The following is a 24,640-nucleotide window of genomic DNA, read 5'->3' on the forward strand; positions in this document are numbered from 1 at the left end:
CAATTCTGGATTAAGAGATCCAAATAGATCTCAAACACAATGATAAATAAATAAATAAATAAATAAATAAATAAATAAATAAATATGCAAACCAAGGAAACCATCCTACAATTCAATCATTCCAGGGAAACCGAAGAACACTAAATACAAAGGAAGATAATTAAAAGCCCAACATAAAGAACGGAACTGCTACAAAGACTGACATTTAACTAACCATGTATTTCTTAACAATGGAAGAAGAGAGAGAATTAGATTAAATCTTCAAAGCCCAGACAGGAAAAACAATTTTCAGTATATACCCACTTAGACCATATTTTGAGAACTGGGATAAATTAAAGACACTTCGTGCAAACATTTACTGAAAGTTCTATGACCAACAAATGTTCATTAAAGGAACTTCTAACAAATGTACTTTGAGAAAACCGATCTAAGAAGAAAAGCTAAGATGTAAAACGTACCGACTGTAGAAAATGGTAAACACATGAATAAATCATTGAAATATTGACTATCAAACAATATGTGAATATGTTCGGACTTAAAAGCTAATGGGGAAAAAAGTTCCCGATTTAGAATAAATTTAAAATAATAGGCATGTTTTGCTGCAAAAGTGGACAAAACCAGATAACTTATAAATGCCATATTTTGGAAGGATCAGAAAACTTCAGGGCAACAATCTAAAATTCCAGAAGAAGAAAAAAACACTTTTATGTGAGGAAGAGGGCTTATCTTTCTTTATTCCTGAGGCAATGAGGGGTTTTTCGTGCTTACGGAGAATCAGGCTTGACTAATGGTAAGCAGAGGGCTGGAGGCCAGCAAAGATTGGGAGCAGGGAAGGTTCTGTGAGTCTGTGAGAGTGCGCGAAACAAACTGGATCCACAAAGAACTGCAAACGCCCTTGCTTTTCCTCCAGGACACCAATGGAGCAGGTGCCTCTACAAGAGGCTGGAGTTTGGGCCAAAGCTTCTGAAAAACAACAAGAAATGCCTAGAAATATTAGGGAAATGCTCCGATGCCAAAGACACCACTAATCTTATCTGTAAAGAAGTTGCTATATTTTAAAGTCATAGGACATAGATGAAAAAGGCCAGGTTGCAATCTTCTTACCACGAGAAGACAGCATTCCACCAGCTTTGGAGGCAAATGGCTCTCCATGGCTAAGGGAAACTGAAAACCCATAGAAGAGCAAAGTGAATGTAAACTAAGTTTCTAAAAGCCACAACCTAGCCAACTTGTGTGTATGCCTGAGTGGACTGAGAGGCTCCGCTCTTTCTAATTGCCAACAGAGCAAAAGCAGCGGTTTGAAAGCCCCTCCTGTACATGACTGTCTTGCATTTGATGGCCAGCATACTTTTAAAAAGAACTAAAAATGCAGATGAGAAAGCATGAGCCTCATTCATAAGTAAGGGAGAGTAGGGGTTTAGAAATCTCTGAGTAATAAGTCAAACGCCATAAAGAAATGGAGGACAATATGGATCAGGGGATAGAGAAGTGGAGAGAATTGCAGTGTAAAAGGAAACTAAGAGTACTCAATACAAGGGAAGACATTTGAATCTAAGGAACGAATGGATTAGTGCAAAATCAGACAGCATACACGCAAACCGGACTGTCACCCAGGAAAACAGTGTGAAAAATATAAGAAACATAAACATGTGTGAATGTGAAAAAAGTTCTTTGCCCTAGTATTCCACACAAAAGTTTAAAAACAAACTTGTTTTCTCATTTGAAATTCTTCCACACAATGTATTTTGATATTGTCTTTAGTTTTTACCAACCCTCCCAGACCCTTCCACCTCCATATCTACCCAGTTACTTTCTGTCTCTCTAAGAACAAAAACAGAAGTCATAAATCAAAACAAACAAAACAATAAGATTAAAGAAAATAGCAAAACAAAACACAATGAAACAATAAGCCCATTCCAAACAAAACAAACAAACAGGAACATTAAAATATGGAATTTGTTTTGTGTTGTCCAGCTACTTCTGGGCAAGGAACCTGATCTGAAGTGTGATGGACACTGACACTGCTTTGGAGAAACCAATTTTCTTTGTGTCAGCAGGTATGGATAGCAGGTGGAATCCTGATCTACTTCATCCTTTCAGGGCTCAGACCCCATCTAGCTTGAACCTATGCAGGTCCCATGTATTCTATCTCAGTCTTCTGTGAGTTCCCATGTGTGTCACTCCTACAGTGTATGGAAGGCGTGGTTTCCCACAGATCATCTACCACCTACAGCTCTTACTATCTTTCTGCTTCTTCTTTTAGACCCTGAACTTTGACATCTCCCCCCACCCCCCACCCTCCCGTTTAGGACCAAGTGCTCCAAAGTCCCTTACTCTCTGTATATTGTCCAGTTATAGACCTCTGTATTAATTTCTGTCTACTGCAAACTTCTCTGATGATGGTTGAATGATACAATTTCTATAGGTATAGCAATATGTCAATTAGTAGCCATTCTACTGCTATGTTCCTTTAGCATAATAATAGCAGTAGGTACTCCCCTAGGCCAACTGTGGCCATCTAGTCTCATCGTCTTAGCTACTTTAGTAGTGTCAGGCATGGGTTTCATCTCATGGAGCAGCCCTTAAATACAGTCAAAAAGTATTCTGTTACTACCATAACATTTGTGTCCTCATTATATCAGCAGGCAGGTTACTCTTGTAGGTTGGAGGGTTTATAGCTGGGTGATACTGATGATTAATTTTATCATTCAGTAGCATGAAGACTCCCTTCCATCTTCATGAACACGAGTCAGTATAGGTGGGACATAAAGATGAAAGGAATTTTAGTGAAGTCACCATATAATGAGAAAGACAATGCCCCAACTAGAAACCTTAGGGTATCAAGGAAAAGCTCCAGTAGAGTGAATGGGTTACATCTTGTTAAGTCATTGGCCAAAGGGGATCCCACAACATCCCCCCAAAACATCACAGGCTATTTCCAAAGCTATCAGTTGCTCTCCACAACTTGGGTGTTAAGGGCCTATGACTGATGATGACATTCCTGTCATCAAACAAGAGATTTTGATGAGAAGGCTTGCATTGGGAAATGTTAGGAATCTCCAGAGGCGAGAGTGTTAGGGGAGGAAGTACAATTGGGATGCAGGAGGAGCTGAGCTGAGCTATACTGGAAAGAGATCTTTGAGTTCTACAGGATCCCCACAGAGATTCTGGAACCAAAATGGCTCTTCTGAGATGTCTCAAAGGAGGCAAGAGAATTGGGCACTTTTACTCTTCTACAGTCTGTCGTTAATACAGTTGCCTCTGGGAGGAAGCATAAAACCTGGGCAAAGCAATTCTAGTTGGCAGAAGGCCCTGCCACTCCAGGGATTCAGCTGTGAGTTGTCAGCAATCAACATTCCTAGCAGCTGGGAATGTTAGGAGTAAGCGGGTATCTGGGCATCTCACCACAGCCCCCACTATAGTTCACACCTGCGTGCTCAGGAGCCACCTTTCAAAATAAGTTCACCCAGCTGAGACCGACGCCTCCAGGAGTCTGGTCTATCTCCTTTCCTGTATACATTTACAAGAACAAAGTTCATGGAAACAGTGGGGCCCTCACCGCCGCAGCTGTTCTCCGGAGTTATAACGCGTTCATTGTCTCCCTCTGCTAGTCAGCATTTCAGTCCCCCTTGGCTAGCACTTCTGCTCACACAGGTGGCCTCAGCAGCGAGGATGACTCCACACACTCGTTTCTGAGTCTCCTTGCCCTAACGGCCACAGAGCCTGGAAGCCGCTTTTATTGATTTAGAATAAAAACTTGAGAAGAAGGAGCTGAGAAGATGCATCGATGGGCAAGGGCACTTTCTACTAAAAAATAAGGACCTGAGTTCAAATTTCTGGAACCCACATAAAGCCAGCCATGGTCAGACAGTGCTATAGGGGTGGTAGGGGGTGACGGTTGCACACAGGAGGAACAATGGGGCTTGTGGGCTGAAAGCCCACCTCCAGGTTCAGTGAGGAACCCCTTTTTCTAAGGCAACACAGTATAGAGTAAAAGAACAGGATACCAAATACCCTCTGCTGGCCTCAGCCGGGTACACATGGATGTGTACACACACACACACACAAACACGAACATACACCACACACATACTATACACATACACACACAAGAATTGTTCAAGGAAATGAAAGGATATCTATCTGGATCTTTTAGGTTCCAAGCTGTCTTGCCTCACTTGACTGTGCTACAGCACTCTCTTCCTTCAGAGGACTGGCTCAGCCATCCCTGTCAGTATGAAAACTTCTTACTGTCTGTCAGTCTCTAACATCAAGACTCACAAACGGAGTTTCAAGCAGACACCACACTCTTAAACGTTCATAGCAAACATACTGAGGTGCCTGTTGGAAGCCTCCCTTCTTTGGGTATATGGACCTCGAGAGTTTAGGAGGTTGATTCAGAAAGCAAAATCTGCATCCGGATCATGAAGAGGGATGGGAAATGGAGGCATGCCTGCATCCTTGGATTCTGGTTTCTTGTAGGCTAATTGTTAGAGATGGAGTAACCTTTACAGACTGATCACTAGTGTGCAGATTTGCACTGAGCCTGCAGTTTGTATGATGGCCTCTGAAGACAGGCTCTAAGTGGTCTCCTTACCAGCTGCATCTTTAAATTCTCCTCCCCTTGCTTTATGATGTGGGTAGCAGATACCACCAGTAGATCCTAAGCTACCTGCTTAATGTTACAACTCCCTTGCATTGAAAGAGCTGCTGGAACTGGGCTTATTATACCACACATTCTGTCAGTGAATTGAACAGCCGCAAACACTCACATCGGTGATGGCTAGAGCTCTGCAGGCAAGTACGACAAACACATATATGTGTCAATTCCTGTCACTGTGCATCAATACCTCTGGGATGTAAGGAATATGATACACTCGGTTTCCGGCTGGGTAACTGCTGTATTTGGTATCGTCCATGGACAGAAGCACATGGAGAAACAACAGTGTCTATCTGGCAGTATGAAGAGAATCCATACAATCTCCACACTCACTTTCACTGTAGTTGCACTCAGAAGCAGAGTGAAGAATGATAGATGGTGGTTGGCATGGACCATTCCGGGAATCCTATTTCACTGAATGCCAGTTCTGTTGCTTTACTGTGCATTTCTTTTCTCGGCCAAAGGGAGCCTCCCATGTACTTGCTGTGGCAAATAACTTTTAAGCTTACCACACTTTTTTTTTTTTTTTTTTTTTTTTTTTTGTGAATGCAGTGTTAAGCTTTCTCAGTACACACAACTGGAGGGATATTCAGGTAGACAAAGATTCCCAGGTTACCCAGCGTGGGCTGGGGGTTGGGGACACGGGTGTGGATTTACCTCAGGTCCCAGCTAGTTTATATTTTTCCTTGCATCGCATCAAATCTACTTCAGTCCTCAATACCATCTGCCACGGGGTCCTCCTACATGGCATTTGTTTATCTTCTTAGCATGTCCTGGGTCATCACATTTCCAGTCACATAGCCAATTAGATCTGTTGTGAAAGGAGATCATTAGCACCCCAATAAGATACACCCCATAAAACTTGTGAGGCCAGGCATCTTGTAAAATATCTATGGGCTCCAGGGTAAGAGTATCCTGATATTCTCTCAAAAGAAAAAGAAAGAAAATAGTTGTGGATAAGGCCTTATCCACAACTAAAAAAAAAAAAGAGCCACAATTATTAGTGGGCATTGGAGTTTCCAGGCAGAAGTCATATTTGAGCAGTCTGTTCTGACTCATTAAATAGGTATCTATAAACCTGAGAACTGTAGCCTTAAAGAAAAGCTCCGCATCAGGTCTAACCACGGAGAAATTTGTTCTGATTGAATGTTATGACCCAGAACATCCAATAATACTTAAACTATGCAGGGCAAGTAGAGCACTGAACAGAAACTGTGGCCAAACCAACTAGAAGAACCACAAGCAACAGAAATAAAGCCCATCATCTTCTGCAGACCACTGTTCTCATTGATGAACCGTCCCTGCTTTCTGCCTGCAAACAGCAAGAGTCTGACCACAGAGCACCAAGAGACCTTGAGATGGAAAACCAATGGCTTTTTAAAAAAAAATTTTATTAGGTATTTTCTTCATTTACATTTCCAATGCTATCCCAAAAGTCCCCCATACCCCCCACCCACTCCCCTACCCACCCACTCCCCCTTCTTGGCCCTGGCGTTCCCCTGTACTGAGGCATATAAAGTTTGCAAGACCAATGGCCTTTTAACTGATCCACAAAGTCATAGTTTGAGCATGCCGAGCATCAACTGAGGAGGAAGGGGAAATGGGCAAAAACTCTGAGACTACAGAAGGTCCTCCAAGCACATGCGAGCAGCCTCAGCACCTCACCTTGCTACATTGCCTCCTTGGCCATCCTTCATACTAACAGACGGAAAACCTTCCTTGTGATCCATTAACTGGAGATTCAAGGAAGGCTCTGTAAAACACCTTAGTCAAATAATAAGTATTCATTTAACAGAATGCTAGACAATAATGGAACTGAATGGCTGAAAAAGTATGTGTATCAAATAGATTAATATGTGGGTGAGCACATCTGTTGTGGTTATATTTATATAGAAAGGTCAAAGTGTTCAGTTTAAAAAATTACAATGAAGTCAGAGTGTTGGTATCAGGATCGGCTCCAAAGTCAGTGACATCACACCTAGGCAACAGCAACCTGCACACATGTTGCCAAGGCAACCAACACCATATTCCCAGAAGCCACTTGGCTCACTTCCCACTTTACCTGAGGCTATGTCACTATTCAAATAAAAGAAGAACTCCTCTGATCTCTCTCTCTCTCTCTCTCTCTCTCTCTCTCCCTCTCTCTCTCTCTCTCTCTCTCCTTCTCTCTCTCTCTTTCCTCCCTTCTCCTTCGCCACCACCTTTGCCCTTTTCTCCTACAGTAAACCTCACATGGAACTGTTTGGCCTGGTGTGGTCTGTCTAGACCCGAGCTTCTAGCACAATACAGAGAATAGGAAAACAAAAATGGTGGATGTAAAACCTAGGCTCTGGATTCCTCATGTAGGTTAGATGGGGTGAGAAATAACCAGTGATTATTTTAAAGATATGGAGGGTTTGAAAGGACCAGCAATATTTTGTTTCCTAGGCTTGTGATGGGTACATCCATATTCAAGTACATTACTACATTTTTACCAATGGTGAAAAGTTCTCAGATTACATAATAGAGTCTATAAGAATCTTGAAGAAACAAAATCAAAACAATAGACCAATGCTGAATTTACGGACTAACAGTATTGTTTCTCATTATAACTACATTGGAGAAGCATGGCTATGAACCTTCAATACACTCCATTGCAAGTATTTTGTGTTTTCAAAAGGGAAACCAAAGTAATTGAAAAGCTAAGTTCGTAGGAAATGATCTCCACTCCTGTTTTCTCTTTAGTCCCACTCTGATGTATGACCACATTTTGCCTTGGAGCTTCCTGACGGTAGGCCCTACACAGCTTTATGGGTCTTCGGAGGCAGCCATACTAAATGTTCTCCTCAGGTCATGGCTGCTCCCTGCCCAGCTCTATCAGCTCTATTTGCAGATGAACTCCACTCTGCTCTAGGAACTTCCTCTAATCAGAAACCCCCAAGCATTTTTTTAGAGGCGTTTATTCTCTGACTATGGGCGTTTCTCCTTTTCTTTTTTCTATTTGTCTTTAAGTCTTCAGCTCCATCAATGGTTCTTTCCCTTCTTTCCTTCTAGACAATCCCATTTACTGTTTTTCTTTCCATGACCTTCCTTCGTGGAGCCAATCTAAGCACAGACGTAATCTTTCTTCACATGAGAGGGACTACATAAGAAAGAAAGAGAAGACAAAATCAGATGCATGATAATATGAAGCTACTATTGATTTCATTTGATCACGTTTTTACTTCGACATATTTAATACCTTTCATTTGGCTTCAATAATATTGAAAACACATTGTTTCTTGGCGATTTGAAAGCTCATTACTCAAGAAGTGGCACTGTTTAAGGCATGACTCCTTCCACCCCTCAACTGCTCTCTACCATATTGAGAAACAGGGTCTTACTCCAAACCCAGAACTCCCAGGCTGGGATAGGCTGGCTGGCGGGCTCCTTCTGGGGATCCACCTGTCTCACTTCACCTGGGCTGGAGTGATCCGAAGATCTCTCTGATGGGTAAAAAGAAAAGACTTCAACAAGTGAGGTTAACTGACAGTTCCCAAAGATTGCTGTTGTTTGTTTATTTGTTTCCTTTTCTTTTCTTTTTCTATATTTCTATGTTCTTGCATGGTACAGAGCTTGAGGCTGGACTACTTGCTACACAAAAGGGCCCTAGTCTGACCTTATGTATAAAGTCAGTCATGGTGGTGAACACTTATCACCCCAGCCCAGGTGAAGTGAGACATTGGGACATTGTAAGGTATGAAGCTTTCAAATTCACATCATTGAGAGTAAGATGCTTAGAAATGACCAGAATGCTGGACGTGACTGCCATGGTCACCAGCGCTTTAGCGAATTAGACTGGACCTATAAAATACTTTAGTAATGACAGTTACTGCAGGTGTGGTATTTCTCTAATACCTTTGAAAAGCCATTTTTGTCATCATAAATGTTCAATAAAAATCAAAAGTAGAACATTTTCTGAAGCATTTGTGATTTTTCAGATGTTAAATCTGACTCCAAGTTTCTTAAAAAGAATAAAATATTTATTCATGTTTGTGACATTTTCGAAAATATCTTCTCAAAATACTTTGTTATTAGGCGAGACAATGTTTATAGATGATAATTATCCAAATGTAGTAGCATACAAAACAGAGGGGTTTTAAAGTTTTCTTAAAAGAAGTATTTAAATGCAGCTGTTGCTAAGACATTGACATTGTTATGTTAACGCAGCTGACCTTAGAGATAAGACTGATTCATTTAGTTATATTTCAAAAGATCCCTCACTTCCTGCCAGGAAACTTGTATAGGTCAAAATAGTCTTTTCAGGAAGAGAACTCAGATTAGGCAATTAACCTTTTAATCTGTTTAACAATTCAAATTCCTCTCATTTCCAAGTTATGCACGCAGTCTGATGAAGATAATGGAGGAAGTTTAAAAGGGTGTTTGTGAGTCATAAAATATGGTGTGTTGGGGGTTGCCTGTTTGCCCGTGCACATGTTTGTATGTGTAGCAGAACATAATAATTAAAAATGAAAAAGACAAAAATTGCTCAGGAGTTAAAATAATCCAAGGTATTTTTTTTCACTAACAGACTTGAGGTAATGATTGTTATATGCCAGAGGTTCAAAGCAATGATGGATATTATATCTAGGATTTTTTTTTCTTCCCTGTCCTACCCTTACAAATCCCTCCCTCCATTGCCTCTCCCCTTCTACCCAGAGAAGGGGCGCCACACTTGGTGACCACTCCACCCTAGGACATCCAGTCCCAGAAGGATTAGGTTCATTCTTCCCCACTGAGGCCTAACAAGTATCCAGATAGGGAGAAGGGAATCTAATAGAGGGGAATAGAGACAGAGACAGCCCCTGTTCCAGTTGATAAGGGCTAACAAATTTCTTTCCTAGCTGATTTCCTTAATATTTCATGGGAGAGAATGATCATACCCATTTCAAAACAAACCAGTTATGAATCATAATTCATTATCAATTAATGTGAGCAATTTATTTGGCGTAGAATGAACATTGTGTGAAAAACCTGTTAGCCACACCGTGCTTTTAGCTCAATACACCAATTCCTTTAGATAATGCAGTAGTGCTAAAAGTACAGTTAGAGACAAAACAGCTGTGGTTTTTGATGTCATGTAACTAGCAGTCTAACTGTAAAGGTAGATGGTTTAAATTTTATCAAAATAACTCAGTGGTTAATTTAAAAGGGCATAGTAGACTATGAGCAACATCCATAGAATGAAAATATAAATTTTTAATGAAAGAAACCAAAGAAAAATCCGTGGAGATATAATCCATGTTCATGGATGAGAAAATTCAATAATTCCATAGTGTCAGTTCTTTTTCTTCATAAATTAAACACAATTCCAAGACAAATTCTAGAATGTTATTTTGTGACTAATGGAGAAATTGAGTTGAAAGCTAATATGAAGTAATAAATGACCCAGAAGAGGCCACAGCTAGAATGAGCCACATGCAAACATATATCAGCTTTCCTCAAACACCAAGTCTATTAACACCTTGATCATGTGCTAATTGGCCTCCACAACAGCCAAGATAACAGTTATTTATAGGCATCCTGGTGTATAGGATCTAATCATAGCATCCTCTGCATGCTATGGGAAATGTTATCTGATGAGCTGAACACCCTTAAGATTAATAAACTGTTCTTTAACAGGCTATCAGAGATGGAAAGGGCATGGAACAGGCAGGGGAAAAAATATGTGCAAATACCATAGCATATAAAAGGCTGTCATCTAAAGTATGAGAAGAATATTAAAATTTAAATAATATAAAATAAGCATTTTAGTAAACCAGTTCACTTTAAAGTGGTCAAGAGAGCCGACTTGATAACTCACCAAAGAAGGAACACAAGTGAGAAGCATGTGGGAAAACGTGCAATGTCTTTCAAACATCTTTACAATTTCAGTGAGATAAATGCATAACCAGGAAAAAAAAAAGACCCAAATACAAAACACAGACATTTACAACTGGTAAACATGTGGAACAGTGAGGTGTCCTTGCTATTTCTGGTGGGAATGTAGGAACAATGATGAAACTCTGAAGGACACTTTGCAGATTCTTAAAAAAACAAACTCTTCATTTACAAGCCACACTTGGCCCCTTTGTGTTTACTCAAAAATGACCTCCATACTTCTCAGAACAGACAGAAGCCTGAACATAAGTTTGTAACAGTTGTTCTATAAGTTGTCCTATTCACAACTGCCAAAACATGGGAACAATTGAGGGGGCCAATGTTTTTCCCCTCTGTTTTTTAGTGAGATACTTATACAGATTTTGGTGAGAGACTCAGAAACAGGGACATTGAGAGGTAAAGAAGGTGATGTTTGAAGTAGTTAAATTCAACTTTTTAGCTGAACATGTGTACCCAAATCAAAGAAAACAATTTCCATCCTTACTAATAAATGGGTATTGGCCAGGATCTCTTGAAAAGTCTACAGGAAAATATTGACCAAATAATGCCAGACTGAATACACTGTTTGGTCACTAAGAAAGGAAAAATTTGAGTATTGTTATAAACATGCAGTACTGGACATGGGGGTAATAATGATTCTATGGATAAGATGATGTGGACATTGATTTTCCCACCCTCTGGAATAATCGCACAGTACAGGGTGTACCACTTAAAACCAAGCACTGTGCATGGTTGTGAATATTCTTACACATAGATAAGTCTTCTCATAAACTATTCTATATTTCACATAGCTCATTAAAATACACTGAATTGGTCCTTGCAAAGCATTTCTTTTCATAAGATTTAGTTACTCTGAATGTTTTATGAGAGATTGATTTGACCATTGTAGGCAGTGTCTTCTACTTGGGATAGATATGGGATAGTACAGCAAGACCACTGCATAAACCTGTGTTTTATATTACAGAAAATATCAACCATAACAATTGACATCAGCATTTGGAATATTTGTAGTTGACAGAGCACCTAATCTTGAAACGTTTTGACTCAAAATAAATAAAAACAAAACAAAAATTAAAACATTTAGAATATATATGTATATGTTTTCTAATACATGTATAATGGCTGCCGAATGGATTAAATCTATTATTTGATGCTCTTAAACTTTGGTTTGGTGGGAGGGCTTTGCTGGAGCACCTGGGGGAGCCATCTCTCGTCCTGGATCTCTCAGAGACTAGACTGTGTAGGTGAGAGTGCCGACTACAGAAGCTACACAGCTTCTGGGACAGGAGAACCCACACAGCTTCTGGTACAGGCACTGTATCTGGCCCTCGTCTTCTGCCAAGAGGCAGTTCCAAACGCCAGATATCTGTGCACCTTCCCTGCAGGAGGAGAGCTTGCCTGCAGAGAGTGCTCTGACCACTGAAACTCAGAGGAGAAATCTAGTCTCCCAGGTCTGCTGATAGAGGCTAATAGAATCACCTGAGGAACAAGCTCTAACCAGAGACAACTATAACAACTAACTCCAGAGATTACCAGATGGCTAACGGCAAACTTAAGAATCTTACTAACAGAAACCAAGACCATTCACCATCATCAGAACCCAGCACTCCCACCTCAGCCAGTCCTGGATACCCCAACACACCAGAAAAGCTAGACCTGGATTTAAAAGCATATCTCATGATGATGGTAGAGGACTTCAAGAAGGACTTTAATAACTCACTTAAAGAAATACAGGAGAACACTGCTAAAGAGTTACAAGTCCTTAAACAAAACAGTAAAACACAACCAAACAGGTAGAAGTCCTTAAAGAAAAACAGGAAAACACAACCAAAGAGGTGATGGAATTGAACAAAACCATACTGACCTAAAAAGGGAAGTAAACACAATAAAGAAAACCCAAAGTGAGGCAAAGCTGGAGATAGAAACTCTAGGAAAGAAATCTGGAATCATAGATGCAAGCATCAGCAACAGAATACAAGAGATGGAAGAGAGAATCTCAGGTGCAGAAGATTCCATAGAGAACATGGGCACAACAATCAAAGAAAATGCAAATTGCAAAAAGATCCTAAGTCAAAACATCCAGGAAATCCAGGACACAATGAGAAGAGCAAACCTGCAGATAATAGAAGTAGATGAGAATGAAGATTTTCAACTTAAAAGGTGGAAACAAGAACTATTCAAAGAATCAACCAATTGAGGAGCTGGTTCTTTGAGAAAATCAACAAGATAGATAAATCCTTAGCCAGACTCACTAAAGGGCACAGAGACAGCATCCTAATTAACAAAATCAGAAATGAAAAGGGAGACATAACAACAGATCCTGAAGAAATCCAAAACACCATCAAATCCTTCTACAAAAGGCTATACTCAACAAAACTGGAGAATCTGGATGGAATGGATAAATTTCTAGACAGATATTAGGTACTAAAATTAAATCAGGACCAGATTAATGATCTAAACAGTCCTATATCCCCTAAAGAAATAGAAGCAGTCATTAATAGTCTCTCAACCAAAAAAAGCCCAGGTCCAGATGGGTTTAGTGCAGAGTTCTATCAGACCTTCAAAGAAGATCTAATTCCAGTTCTTCACAAAGTAGAAGCAGAAGGTACTCTACCCAACTCATTCTATGAAGCCACAATTACTCTGATACCTAAACCACAGAAAAATCCAAAAAAGATAGAGAAAAATTCAGACCAATTTCCCTTATGAATATCGATGCAAAAATACTCAATAAAATTCTCACTAACTAAATCAAAGAACACATCAAAACAATCATCCATCCTGACCAAGTAGATTTCATTCCAGGGATGCAGGGATGGTTTACTATAGAAAATCCATCAATGTAATCCACTATATAAACAAACTCAAAGACAAAAACCACATGATCATCTCCTTAGATGCGGAGAAATTATTTGACAAAATCTAACACCCATTCATGATAAAAGTCTTGGAAAGATCAGGAATTCGAGGCCCATAACTAAACATGATAAAAGCAATCTACAGTAAACCAGTAGCCAATATCAAAGTAAATGGTGAGAAGCTGGAAGCAATCCCAATAAAATCAGGGACTAGACAAGGCTGCCCACTTTCTCCCTACCTCTTCAACATTGTACTTGAAGTCCTAGCCAGAGCAATTCGACAACAAAACGAGATCAAGGGGATACAAATTGGAAAGGAAGAAGTCAAAATATCACTTTTTGCAGATGATATGATAGTATATATAAGTGACCCTAAAAATTCCACCAGAGAACTCCTAAACCTGATAAACAGCTGCAGTGCAGTAGCTGGATATAAAATTAACTCAAACAAGTCAATGGCCATTCTCTACACAAAGGATAAACAGGCTGAGAAAGAAATTAGGGAAACAACACCCTTCACAATAGTCACAAATAATATAAAATACATTGGCGTGACTCTAACTAAGGAAGTGAAAGATCTGTATGATAAGAACTTCAAGTCTCTGAAGAAAAAAATTAAAGAAGATCTCAGAAGATGGAAAGATCTCCCATGCTCATGGAATGGCAGGATCAATATAGTAATAATGGTTATCTTGCCAAAAGCAATCTACAGATTCAATGCAATCCCCATCAAAAAGCCAACTCAATTCTTCAATGATTTAGAAAGGGGAATTCACAATTTCATCTGGAATAACAAAAAACCTAGGATAGCAAAAACTCTTCTCAATGATAAAAAAAAAAAAAAAAAAAAACAAACTTCTGGATGAATCACCATGCCTGACCTAAAGCTGTACTACAGCACAATTGTGATAAAAAAAAAAAACTTGCATGGTACTGATATAGCGACAGAGAAGTAGATCAATGGAATACAATTGAAGACCCAGAAATGAACCCACACACCTATGGTCACTTGATCTTTGACAAGGGAGCTAACACCATCCAGTGGAAAAAAGACAGCATTTTCAACAAATGGTGCTGGCACAACTGGCGGTTATCATGCAGAAGAATGCGAATTGATCCATTCCTATCTCCTTGTACTAAGGTCAAGTCTAAGTGGATGAGGGAACTCCATATAAAACCAGAGACAGTGAAACTTATAGAGGAGAAAGTGGGGAAAAGCCTTGAAGATATGGGCACAGGGGAAAAATTCCTGAATAGAACAGCAATGGCTTGTTCTGTAAGATTGAGAATTGACAAGTGGGACCTCATAAAATTACAAAGCTTCTGTAAGGCAAAAGACACTGTCAATAAGCCAAAAAGGCCACCAACAGATGGGAAAGGATCTTTACCAATCCTAAATCAGATAGGGGACTAATATCCAATATATATATAAAGAACTCAAGAAGGTGGACTCCAGAAAATCAAATAACCCCATTAAAAATGGGGCTCAGAGCTAAACAAAGAATTCTCACCTGAGGAATACTGCATGGCTGAGAAGCACCTGAAAAAATGCTCAGCATCCTTAATCATCAGAGAAATGTAAATCAAAACAACCCTGAGATTCCACCTCACATCAGTCAGAATGGCTAAGATCAAAAATTCAGGTGACAGCAGATGCTGACGAGGATGTGGAAAAGAGGAAAACTCTTCCATTGTTGGTGGGATTGCAAGCTTGTATAACCACTCTGGAAATCAGTGTGGTGGTTCCTCAGAAAATTGGACATTGTACTACCGGAGGATCCCTCAATACCTCTCTTGGGCATAAATCCAGAAGATGTCCCAACCGGTAAGAAGGACACATGTTCCACTATGTTCATAGCAGCCTTATTTATAATAGCCAGAAGCTGGAAAGAACCCAGATGTCCCTCAACAGAGGAATGGATACAGAAAATGTGGTGCATTTCCACAATGGAGTACTCCTCAGCTATTAAAAAGAATGAATTTATGAAATTCCTCGGCAAATGGATGGACCTGGAGGGCATCACTCTGAGCGAGGTAACCCAATCACAAAAGAACTCACATGATGTGTTTTCACTGATAAGTGCATATTAGCCCAGAAACTTAGAATACCCAAGATATAAGATACAATTTGCAAAACACATGAAACTCAAGAAGAACAAAGATCAAAGTGTGGACACTTTGCCCCTTCTTAGAATTGGGAACAAAACACCCATGGAAGGAGTTACAGAGACACAGTTTGGAGCTGAGACGAAAGGATCTACCATCTAGAGACTGCCATACCCAGGGATCCATCCCATAATCAGCCTCCAAACGACAACACCATTGCATACACCAGCAAGATTTTGCTGAAAGGACCCTGATATAGCTGTCTCTTGTGTGGTATGCCGGGGCCTTGTAAACATAGAAGTGGATGCTCACAGTCATCTATTGGATGGAACACAGGGACCCCAATGGAGGAGCTAGAGAAAGTACCCAAGGACCTAAGTGGGTTGGCAACCCTATAGGGGGAACAACAATATGAACTAACCAGTACCCCTTGATCTCCTGTCTCTAGCTGCATAAGTATCAGAAGTTGGCCTAGTCGGCCATCATTGGGAAGAGAGGCCCCTTGGTCTAGCAAACTTTATATGCCTCAGTATGGTGGAACACCAGGGCCAAGAAGTAGGAGTGGGTGGGTAGGGGGTTGGTCTGGGGGACTTTTGGGATAGCATTTGAAATGTAAATGAAGAAAATACCTAATTAAAAGTAAAATAAAAAAAATTTTGGTTTGACATGGACAACAGTAGATTAAAGAATATAGGATTGAGAATTAATGATATCTAGTTTTGCATCCTTGCTTCCAACCTTATTAATTCTATGACTGTGTAATTAATTTTATTTCTTTCAAATAAAGTTAGCTTTCCATTAATATTTAACTGAGGAAAAAATTAGTATTTATTGCTGAGATATAAATCCAGTAGAGACATTGGCACGTAATGGAGGTTTAATCAACCACCACTACAATTTTCATGCATTGCTTCTAAGTTCATTTTGAGGGCAAATGTCTTGGTTTTCACTGGCTATTTTCTGATGTGAGCTCACTCTAGTCATGGGGAATCTAGTCACACTAGATCTCATTATCAGTTTAATTGATCACAGAGCCCCTAACACGGCAGGAAACTTAAGTAACTCATGTAGAAGCATTGCTTCCAAAATAAGGCTGTAGACTATTCTAATCTGAAAATATGCTCCGTGCATTTTCCCTAAATACTTGTTGGTTATCATTCATAAGGATGAAAATTATAATAACTAATTGCTTCAGGTTTTAAATACAGTTACAAGTAAGGGAAATTTTGTCTTACTTAAATAACAAGCAGTGCAAATGGAATCATTATTTACATTGAAATGCAATTTGTTCAGCATGCTTCTGACAAAGGTAGAAATGTAGAAACTGACATGCTGGATAGACAAGAAAGTCTCCAGCCAATCTATGCTCTTCTTCTTCCTCCTCCTCCTGCTCCCCTTCCCCTCTCCTTCACTCTCTGTTAGTAGAAAAGTACACTTAACTTTGAAAAGTTAAGCCAGGCGTGGTGGCGCACACCTTTAATCCCAGCACTCGGGAGGCAGAGGCAGGAGGATTTCTGAGTTCGCGGTCAGCCTGGTCTACAAAGTGAGTTCCAGGACAGCCAGGGCTATACAGAGAAACCCTGTCTCGAAAAGGGACAGGAATGAAGTATGTCCTTTGGATAAATTTTCCCCTGGGGTAAGATGTCAAGAAACATCCACCCCACATTACTATTCTCTGAAGCTGCAACTTGAGGAGCCAGTGTTAGGTTGTCAGGCATATGTATAGAGCCTGGATAAAAGGTTATTTACCCTGAGAAGCTACACCACCAGGGAGTCTTGTCCCAACATGGATGAAGACTTTCCCATAGTTGTATAGATGGAATCCCACCACCCATGCCCTTTCCTAGACAATCTTCTACAGTTTATATATTCTGGCATCTCTTAATACCCCAAGACCATTTGCCATTAGGGCAAAATAACATGCCACTGTAAACTGTGTGGAGAAAGAGGACAAAGTCAGAATTTCAGAAGAAATGCCTGTACCACTTCCTTTATGCAAGCATATGACTTGTCAACAAGCCTGATGGAGGGAGCCTCTTGTAAATAGTCACAGTTGATGGCTGCTTCTTTTGGAAGATGGTGTTGTACAACACATACGCATCCATCCAAACTGCTAGGGTCCAAGTCTCAACTCCACTTATACATCCTTCTATTAGCATACAAGTTACTTACTGCTCTGCAGTATCTTTTCATTTTTTAAAAAAGTTGAAAATTAAAATGGCTAATTTGAGATATTAATTTGAGTATATAAATATATACATATAAGTAGATATATAAAATCAAGCAGTAACATCTGTCACATAAGTGATGAATAAACTTTGACTATTAGCCCTTATATTATTAGTTACTGTTTCTGTGAGCAGAAATGACAGTCATCCTGTTATATCCTCATAACGCTTCCACAAAGATATTCCTAATTCTACATAGTGGCAATATCCATTCGGTTAAAAAGGAAAGAAAGAAAGAAAGAAAGAAAGAAAGAAAGAAAGAAAGAAAGAAAGAAAGAAAGAAGGAAGGAAGGAAGGAAGGAAGGAAGGAAGGAAAGAAATAGAGAGAGAGAAAGAAAAAGAAAGAAAGAGAGAGAAAGAAAGAGAGAGAAAGAAAAGAAAGAAAGAAGAAAGAAAGAAAGAAAGAAAGAAAGAAAGAAAGAAAGAAAGAGAGAGAAAGAAAGAGAGAGAGAAAGAAAAGAAAGAGAAAGAAAGAAAGAAAGAAAGAAAGAAAGAAAGAAAGAAAGAAAGAAAGAAAGAAAGAGGAAGAAGGGAGGGAGGGAACAAAGGAAGGAGGAAGGAAGGAAGGAAGGAAGGAAGGAAGGAAGGAAGGAAGGAAGGAAGGAAGGAAGGAAGGAAGGAAGGAAGGACAATTCATAATAAAAGTTCATAGCTGGACAGAGCCCAGAACAATAAAATGAAGGGATTTTTGTTTTTGTTTTTAGTGCAGTTTAAATTCTCAGGATCATTCCATTTGGAAATGCATGCTGTTACTATCCAAGAAATGTGGAATATATTTAGATATTTGACAAAGAAAACAAAACAAACAAAAAAAGGTAACGTTTTTTTGTTTTTTTGTTTTTTTGTTTTTGTTTTTGTTTTGTTTTTTTTTTTTTTTTTTTTTTTTTGCTAAAACTTTATAAAGGACTGGTATCTTCTAAAAGGCATATATATCAGAATGTGAGGTCCATTGTTTCTTATTACAGATAAGATGGACTTCAATGAACGAGGTGTCCCCAATCCAGAAAGTAAAATGTCGTATGTATTCACTACTATTTGGATTATTAGCTATTAGGAAAATGATAACTAAGCTACAATCTGTAGAACCACAGAGGTTAGGGAGAGTAAGGGACTTGGGAGCACAGATAGATCTGATTGTGAAAAGGAAATAGAATTGATAGTTATAGATGATAGGGGCAGATAGAGCCCCATCTCACCATCGCTTATTGCAAAATGTAGCTAGGGTAAAAATCAAACACTACTGTTGAATAACAACTAAAAAGCAGCGAAATGACTCCTAATGACATTGTGTTATAGTCATAGCTCAGTGTCTTCTGCAGCCATCATCACAGAAGTTTCTTCCTGCAGCAGATGGGAACAATTAGAGAGACCCACACCCAGACATTATGCAGGGAATGAGAGACCTTGGAACACCCAGTGCTAAAGGGGGTGTCTCCATCAAATTCCTCCCCTCAAAGCACAGAAAACCAGGAGGAAGAGGGGAAACAAAGACCCAGAGAGAATGAAGGATATCAAAAGAGCAAGATTCTTGGGATCAACATGAGCAAAGCTTATATGAACTGAGACTGAGGCAGCATGGACAAGGCCTGCGCAGGGTTGCACCAAGTCCTTTGCATATATATCATGGCTTCCAGTTTAGTGATTTTTTTGGTACTCTGGGTGTGCAAACATGCTGGTATCTGTTTCTCGTGCCTTCTCTTGGGTTCTTTTCTTTCTGTTTATTTGTTTTATGCAATTCCAATGAGTTAATTTTGTCTGATATTAATTATATAACATTATATTATATTATTATATTTATCCTTTAGGAACTCATTTGTTTTCTAATGAGACAGAAAGGAAGTGGATCTGGATAGGATGGGAGGTGGAAAGAGTAGAGGGAGGAGAGACTGTAATCAGGATATATTGTGTGAGAAAAAAGTCTGTTGTTAATAAAAGGGAAAAAATAAAAACAAAAAAAGAAGTTAAATGCTTTTATCAAAACATATGATTGTGTTTACAACTAACCTTGCTCTTTTCTTTTTTCTTTTTTTTTAAATTAGGTATTTTCTTAATTTACATTTCCAATGCTATCCCAAAAGTCCCCCATACCCTCCCCCTACACTCCCCTACCCACCCACTCCCACTTCTTGGCCCTGGTGTTCCTCTGTATTGAGGCATATAAAGTTTGCAATATGACTTTATTGAGAGTAATCAACCTCTCTTAACAAAAGACTCTGTCTTTTGTTTTAAGGTTGATTACTCTCAATAAAGTCATATGTATAGTTGACCCTTGATAGCTATGCAAAATACACATCAACTTCACACTGGAATACTCAGAAATCAAACTGTGTACATAGCCAAATGAATGAAATCGCTTTAAAATTAAACTAAAAACAGGAAGTTTGCTAAGGTGTGACTTTGAAGATTTTCTTGGTCATTGAGAAGTTCTTGTCTTATGTTTTAAAGTCAAAGCCACAGTAAAATTTTGTAAAATGTAATTGTTTCATTTTTTTTAAAGTCCAACTTTGTATATTTCATATAGTAAAATAATATATAATATAGAGAAAGACTTGTGTACTGTATGTCACAAAATAGAGAGAAGTGAACACGTTGTAATATACAAAATGTACTTTTTCTAACTAATCTTCCATGTGCACACAAACAGTGGAGACAATACATTTTGAAGTGAGAGCATATCTCATGAGAACATTCTGATGGTAGGAAGCAAAGATGGATACACTACTCTTAGAATTAGAAAATTTCAAGAAATGTTGATCCAGGGCTGGCTTTTGCTGATTTTAAGAGATAGGCTAGCTAATGAAATTATAGAAACGAAGTTCAGTCCATGGTATTATATTGAAAATCGGACATTGCAATCAAGCTGCAAGTGAAAACACATTGTCTTCTATTTTCTCCTATCCCCAACTAATTATCAAAACCACAGTTTTTTTTTAAAAAAATACAAATAAAAGTAAAACCCTGTAGTATGAGAAATGACTGGCTTTGCATCATTGGAATGGAAATAGATTGCTGTAGTTCATACATTTCCATAGCTGCATAACGATACATAAACATGGTGAACTCACTGTACACTCATTGCTGATGAATACTTTTTTCTTAGCCCTTTGTTGTTATTCAAAATGTATCTGAGCATTATTTCACAAAATATGTCTTTGCCCAGACTTTCTGGAATTTCTCTAGTTAAGAAGTACTGATATAAAGCATTATCAATCATTATTGTTTTGTATGGATTGTTGAGATCTTCTTCTTTTGGTCAATCCCTTTCCATGTTAGTGATCTTTTGACGTTAAATTCCTAGCTCTGGTTCCCTAACTACATTCTTCAGCCCATCCTTTATGAATGATGATTTTTTCATTTTATGTGTGGGGAAATTTATATTCATTTTTGAAAAACTTGAGAAATAAAATTCTAGCATCACAGTCTTCTCTAACAATTGGAAATCATTTATCTGGATTTCTCTGTTATATTGTTGAGAAATTACCCATTAAACCTAACGCCAAACACACATTTTTGCAGGCAATCTCTCTCCTCTTTCTCTGCAATTTAAACTGTACTCTTGGTCACCAGTGATCCAAATTCTTAATACGTGGAGTGGAGTTTTTTTATTTCATCTTATATGTAATTGGACAGAAGTTGTTAAATCTAGGGTTAAATACTTTTATCATTTTTTTGAGAAAATTCCAGCTATTTCTTTCTCTATTATACTTCCTTCCATTCCTTCAGAATCTCACTTATGGAAGGATGTCATGTTCTATTACAATTCTGAGTGAATGTTCTGTGTTATATTCTAATGTACTACCTTTTCCAAGTTTCTTGTTGCTCACTGTGTTTCTTCACCTTGTTTTTTATTGTTTTTAAACATTAACCAGATTTTGTTTAAGAATCCAAACTGACACAGCAGTATGACGGTGTCATGATGAAACCTTTTACTCTGAATGTGGATGTAAGAACATATAGAGGTAACCAATCTGGGCTGGATAGATGGCCCAGTAAACAACACGTGCTGCACAATCACTCAGACACCAGCACTTCCATAATAAACCATAAATCCCATAAACACCTGCAACTCCAGCTTTGAGGAAGCAGAAACCTCTTCTATATTCCACACATACAAAGGCGTATGCATCCGCACATCCTCATGTAAACTCATGGACTCCTCCTGCAGACATGGGAGTAAATAACATAAATATTGTCTTAACATTAAAACATATTCAGACTTATCAAGTCAGAATATTAGAACAAAGAGGTTTGGAAAGTTCTCTGTATGCCCTAAGCAACAACAGCATGTGAATTTAATGGAGCAATGACACTCTTTATTACTCTATTTTAAGTAAGGCACGGTGGCATGTGCCTTGAATCCTAACACTTTGGAGAAAGAAGTAGGGGGATGTGGAGGTACAGTGCAGTTTTGGCTACACAGCAAGTTTGAGGTCAGCATGGACTATTAGAGAAAATAGTGAGAAAAAATTATTCATTATATTTAATAGCAATTACAGGATATATATTCTTAACATATTTCTCTTTTTAAGATATTAAATATTTTAAATGTTTGTTTGGTTCTTTGTGAATTTTAAATCATGGACCCCCATGCCACTCATCCCTGCCCACCCCTTGTACCTACCCTCTGCCCAAATAGAGGAAAAACTATAGGGTGTCACAGTGTGCCCCACGGTACACCCTTTTGCCCACACATCTTTGCTCTTGTGCACCGTGCCAAGATAACCCTGTCATCAGTATCAGCTCTGTTGTGCTGCCCAGACAAGGTGCAGTGCCCACTCTACTGAGTGCTGCAGATGCTGACAGGGGTTGCGGGGGAGGGGGCAGGAACAGCTCTCCTGCTCTCATGGTCCAGGGACAGCTCTCCCACTAAGCCAAGGCAAGGGGTGGAGCCTTGAAGTTCTGCACAGCCCTCAGATATCAACTTCTCCCAGAGTGGCAAGCCAGACCAGGGACATCTGCCTGGTCTTTGGTGGTAACAGACCCCTGCTGCTACAGGGCCACTGACTCCCACTGTGGTCCCCGTTGGCAGTACAGGCCAGGAGTCTACCATATTCTCCTGTGAGATCGCTGGTGACTCCCATCAGGCTTTCTCTCACTACCCTCCAATTCTGCCTCTCTTCGTGGAGCCCACCTTCTGTTGCTCCCTCTTGCATTTCTTTGTCATTTACTTGCTCTTCTTAGTGGCACCAGCATCTGTGAACATCTGGGGTTGTCTCAGGGGTGGTCTCAGGAGTACTATACTCCATTCGTGCATTGTGGCACTGGACAAGGGTCATCCGCAGTATGCTCTGCTACTCCTGGCCTACTTCATGCTGGACTGGTAGTCTTTCCAGGCTAGCTCCTTGTCCAGGACCCCATGGTACCAGTCTAGTGGTCGTCTTGGGCTTGCTTCTTGCCCAGGTCCGAAATCCTCAGCAGGGTTCTTCTAATCTCTGGCACACTCCCCATTAGGTCCACGTGTTTTGTGAATTGTTAGGCTATTCATCACTCAGATGTTCACAGGTTAGAACACTGAGCATCGACATAGCCTCTCTCCTCTCTGCCACCTACTGAGACACATGTGTCACAGCAGTTATAATTCTTACTTCAGGAATATTTTATTATAAGTTTCTCTCACCAGACCCATGGGCATACCTTTTATATTTAATGTGGTGCATTACCCTGGTCCAAATTGAAAGATGGACTTTAAGACCAACATAGCTGATCATTCTGATACAGTGCCCACTCAACACAGGAAACACGGAATACTTTTCCAACAGTTGATAGAAAAGCTAACATTTCCAAAGCTTTAAATTATACATACACATGCAGAGAGAGGAGGGGAAGGAGGGAAGATGGGTGAAAGGGAAAGATAGAAAAAGAGGAGAAAGAGGCTCGCACACATGCCTAGAGAAGGAGAAAGACAGAGACAGAGAGACAGAGAGGAACAGAGAGGTGGATCCTGTATGTTCTGGAGTCATCTAAACAAAATCATATACACATCCAGCATCTTCCATCTTATAAAGGAAGTAAAAAGCAAAATCCAAGTAACAGCGAAGTCTGTCGCTGCTGTAGCTGGTGCCTGGCATATTTTATTAGCTTCTCCATCATCATCTGGATAAACATCTCTTGTTTCATATGTGGAGATCTTTATATCAACCATGTTGAGACCCTACCAATGGGGTTTTGCTAAAAAGTTGTCATTCTTTTTTTTCTTCATCAAAACTTAATAGTGCCTCCTTAAATAAAGAGTTCTCTGACTCCACATTCAAGTCAATAGCCAAACTACCAGCATCTGATAGGCTAAGACTCTCATCTCAAGTAAAAAATCATTCAACAGCAAAGTATCATTTGAACCAATTTATAAGAGCCAGAATGCAAGGATCATAATTTTCTAATTTGCTTTGGACCGCTCCATTCTCTAGTGACCAGGAAAATATCTATAACACACTTAATAAGGGATTAATTTGAATTAACACAACCTGTGATGCTTGCTGCAAGCACAGCGATTCCTGGGTTAAATTCCAATCCTACTTTCTGAGAGCTTACAACTAGAAGATAAATAAGTTGACCTAGAACAAGCTAAGAACCAGTATGGTGGAGGTAACAACACTGGGACAGTGACATTTGTGTTTTACTCAGCTATTTTTCTCTAGGACCATTGAAGTATAACATACACACATCACTGTATTGTTTACAGTTCTGATTACCATGATCCTTGTCTCCAAAATGCTCAGAGATCATTATCATCCAGTAATTTTTGTGTTTTCTACTTGAGATTGCTCTTACCTCCCCCCCCTCCAGGGCAGCGCCCTATACAAAACCGTCTAATTAATTGATGATAGACACGTAGTTAACTGATTCCATCCCTAGCAACTTTAAGCAATTATCTTGCTCATACCAAATGTGAC

At 39.4% G+C, this 24,640-nt stretch overlaps 1 non-coding gene across 1 annotated transcript; it reads right to left on the reverse strand.

The window, feature by feature from the left end:
• Nucleotides 1–23,218: 23,218 nt before the first annotated feature.
• On the reverse strand, nucleotides 23,219–23,347 carry Gm25422. The gene has a single exon (XR_003949110.1). It is a non-coding gene; the product is annotated as a small nucleolar RNA SNORA17 (small nucleolar RNA).
• Nucleotides 23,348–24,640: the final 1,293 nt, after the last annotated feature.

Source organism: Mus musculus, chromosome 10 (genome assembly GCF_000001635.26).
Source record: "Mus musculus strain C57BL/6J chromosome 10, GRCm38.p6 C57BL/6J".
Classification (NCBI taxonomy): domain Eukaryota; kingdom Metazoa; phylum Chordata; class Mammalia; order Rodentia; family Muridae; genus Mus; species Mus musculus.